Below are 3,786 nucleotides of genomic sequence, written 5' to 3'. Positions count from 1 at the left end.
AACCAGTTACAGTTGATCCCAGAGCACAGAATTTGTCAGAAATTTCCACACAGAGTTTATGGAAAAGAGGGCAGCTTGAAAGAAAAATGGAAAAACAATCAGTGCCATTTTCAATCCTATGTTATCAAGATGTCTCCAAATTGCTTCAAGAGAGCAACTGAGGGAGAGCAGAACAGCCCCCTCATATGCTGAATTGTGAAGGAACAAGGTATTTCCTCCCACAAATGTTTCTGATTGTTTGTTTTAACCCAGTCAAACCAATGAAGAAAGGCCAGCGCTTGTCTGTCCTCTAGAAACAGTATAAGGGCAGGCTGGGGTTTGCTGGGCAGTCACACACTCCCAAGGGCTCAAGGCATGGGGAGGGTTCAGCAATGCAACCTCAAGCCCCTGCGCTCCGGTGCTGCTTGAAGGGGGGGGTGTCCCTCTCTCAGGGAGGTGATTGGGGGATGGTTGCAACTTGAGGCTGAGCTGGGCAGGCAGAACCTGGAGACCTGAAGGCACCTGAACTGCAATTTGTTGTCTTCTGGCTCCGTCCCTCTCTCCAGAGAATGCTCTTGGTGCCATCAATCATTGCCCAAACTGGCAGGGGGATGTGTTGTGTAGCTTGACTGTTTCCCTGTCAGGGGTGCAGGATTCATACAGGGGGGTGAAGCTGCTTTGGACAGTTTAGGGGAGGTGATCTGAAAGCTCCTGTCCTGAGCCCCCCCACCATCCTGTTTTGGGTGCCCTGTGAGTCTGGAGAAAGGTGAGGGCGTTGGACACAGAGATGCAGGAAGAAGGTGGGAATTGTGGACTGGAGAGCTGCTGAGCAGGGCAGGACAGGGCCTGCCCCAGGCACAGGGCAGAACCCAGGGAAAGGGTGTGTGGAACAGCCGTGCAGCAATGAGGGGCAGAGCTGCTTTGGGGAGGGCAGGAGGACGATTGCTTCCTGCAGCTCCCTTGGACCTCTGAGCAATGGGGGTGATTTTCAACCCCTCTGAGGGGGTTTGAGTCATAGAGTGAGACTTGGCAGATGCTGAAGTGCTTTAAGGAGCCAGAGGCATCCACCTGGAATCACAAACCCACCCAAAATTGGCTCTGATGTGACAAAGATTCCTCCATGGCTAAGACCCAAAATGCTCCTGCTGTGCAATGGCTTGAACTTGGGGTGCATGTTGGGGGCTACTGATGCTGAAACCCAAGACCCTCAACTGCCCCAGAGCAAACATTTCCCTATCCTCCCAACAGCCCAGAACATGCCAGGGGGCAGCTCCCTCACCTGGGCTCTGTGGGGCCTGGGAGTGTTTCCTTGGAGCGTGCCCCATTTGCCATGACTCACCTGCGAAGCTCAGGTTCTTAGAAGCACTGAGGGGAGAGTTCCTCACTCGATTGCTGTTGTTCTTGTGCTGGTATCCACATGTGTATGTCCCTGTGCTCCCCCTCGTCATGGGGAAGAGCATGTAGTAGGTCCCCTTCCGATGTTGAGCTCTCAGGCTGTGTACCTCGACCCCATCCTTGCAGAAGATGATTCGGGTGGCAGGAGACTTCTGATCAATTATGCACCAAAACAAAACCTGTTCGTCATCCTGTGCAGCAGTGGGGATCATAGAGAGATCAGGAGCTGGGAGGTCACCTGGAGAGGTGGAACAGCAATGGCCCCAAGAATTTGTTACTGTTGTAAGGGCTGGGAAATACCTCGGCTCTGGGAGGGGTGAATTTCTTCTCCAGGGATTCACACAGGGAACAAAACCCTTTCCGGTTTCCATCTCCAGCCCCAAACAATTCCCTTTACAGGACGTGTCCCTGTACTCACCACCCCCTGGGGAGCTGCAGATGTCCTGGGCCATCACATCGGCACCTGCACCATGGGGCACAGAGGGTTTTGGTCAGAGGGGCAGCAACCCAGCTCGGCCCCGTGCCCCTCTCCACGTTCCCACTGCTAAGGCTGTGCTGGGCCAGAACCTTCCCAGCCACGTGGCTCCATTCTGCAGGTCCTTTGTCTCCTGTTTGATACTTCCCCAAACCCATTTTGGTTGGTTTTGTGGTTCCAGGTGGATGCTTCTGGCTCGCTGAAGCACTTAAGCATCTACCAAGTCTCATGCCATGAACCAGACTCCCTCAGAGGGGCTGGAAACCGCTCCCGTTGCTCAGAGGTCCATGGGAGCTGCAGGAAGCAACTGTCCTCCTGCCCTCCCTAAATCAGCTCTTTCCCCTGTGCTCCACACACCCTTTCCCATGTGTCCTGCCCTGTGCCCAGGTTGGGCCCTGTCCTGCCCTGCTCAGCAGCCCTCCAGTGCTGAGTCCCAAGGCAAAGCCAGCCCCCAACTCACTCAGCACCAGCAGCAGCAGCAGGAGGAGGAGGAGAAGGAGGAGGAAGGCCAGGTGAGCAGGAGACAGCCTGGCACATCCCAGCTGCCCCAGCATTGTTTGGGCACTGCAGGAACGGCGTCTCCTGGAAGCGTCTGCTGTGGGCTGAGCTCTGCACAGCGCTTCAAGAGCTGCCTGGCCCATGCCTTGCAGAGCAGCTGGGACTGGTCCTGCTGCCTGTCTGTGGCCAGCAGGGCCTTTCCCACGAGGAGGGGCTGTGGCGAGCGGGGGCCCTGCCTCAGCCCCCACTGCGGCCGCTGCGCCTGCAGAGCCCCTGCTTTCATTTCCGGACACCACGAGCCCGGAGCATGAGTCGTGTTTGCCTGTCCCTCTGGGGCAGCATCCTCTCTGCAAAGCCCTCCTGCCCCTTGGCCCCCACCCTACTCTGCCCTGCTCTCACTGCTCCTCCCATCTCTTCTGCCACATGGAGACAAGGGATTCTCAAAGGGGAAACTGGCCATGGGCACAAGTGGCTCCAGAGCTCTTGGGATGATAGCCAAGGCCATGGGGGTTCCAGTGGTTCTTTCTCCAGGAAGTGCCAACAATGCTCCATTGTGAAGAAACCCCCCAAGGCCTTTCTGGGCAGTCCTTGTGCTGAGGAGTTTCTTGTAAGGACCTGTCCACTAATGCTGCTCCTGTGGGGAATAAAGAGGATGAGATGGACATCTGTGTGTGGTTTTAGGGCTGTGATCTTGTTGGGATCAGGGAGATACGGTGGGTTGTTCCCATGGCTGGTGTTGCAATGCAGTCACAGGAGTATCCAGGAGGTACTGGCTGAGAAGATGAGGAGCAGGAGTTGCCTGTTATGTGAGAGAGCAGCTGGAGCCCATGATGGGGATGTGTGGAACTGCAGGTCGTGCACACGTGTGTCTCAAAGAGACTCCAGGTCTGCAGGCCACCCTGGGGTAGTTGCACTGGGAGAAGAGGGTCAGGTTTGGTGCAGCCTGTGCACATCCGTGCAACACAAAACAGACACAGTTCAGAGCCCAGCTGCAAGTGAGTTATTGCAGAACAGATGAAAAGAGAGCAAAGGTGGGGTGTGAAAAAGCTGCGGACAGTGTTCAAAACAACTGCCACCAAAACCTGAAAGAACTTGGGGGAGCTTTCATCAGAAATAGCCTTGACTTTTTACACCTTCAGCCAGTGCAGAGATGTCCCACCTGATAACTAATCTTATACATTTGTTTTGGAGCACATCCACATGCGTTGCTCTATTTTACGTTCTTTATCTCAAGGCAAAATAGCCGTTTATTATTTGTCTGAGTTTAGAGGTCAGGAATATTCATAGTTAGTAATTGTTGCTGAGATTTTTAACAACTAAATCAATACTAGAACAAACATCCCTAACCTGTCTCTGAGACATTTCAACGTGGAGGAGCAAATCCCATTTTACATCCTGAGTTAACTAACCACTGAAATCTCTTTATTGTTCTTTCTCGA

General features: G+C 53.9%; 1 long non-coding RNA gene across 1 annotated transcript; it reads right to left on the bottom strand.

Annotated features, from left to right (window-relative positions):
* Window positions 1-1,512: 1,512 nt before the first annotated feature.
* Window positions 1,513-2,855, bottom strand: LOC127462153 (uncharacterized). The gene is made up of 3 exons (XR_007900321.1): window positions 2,747-2,855; window positions 1,793-1,837; window positions 1,513-1,612 (listed from the first exon to the last, which is right to left on the bottom strand). It is a non-coding gene; the product is annotated as an uncharacterized LOC127462153 (long non-coding RNA).
* Between the last annotated feature and the right edge of the window lie 931 nt (window positions 2,856-3,786).

The sequence above is a fragment of the Manacus candei genome, unplaced genomic scaffold, assembly GCF_025592945.1.
Source record: "Manacus candei isolate 608988 ecotype Guabito, Panama unplaced genomic scaffold, ASM2559294v1 h1tg000119l, whole genome shotgun sequence".
Taxonomy (NCBI): domain Eukaryota; kingdom Metazoa; phylum Chordata; class Aves; order Passeriformes; family Pipridae; genus Manacus; species Manacus candei.
The sequence above is the reverse complement of the archived record's forward strand: the minus strand, read 5'-3'. Positions and strand labels throughout refer to the sequence as shown.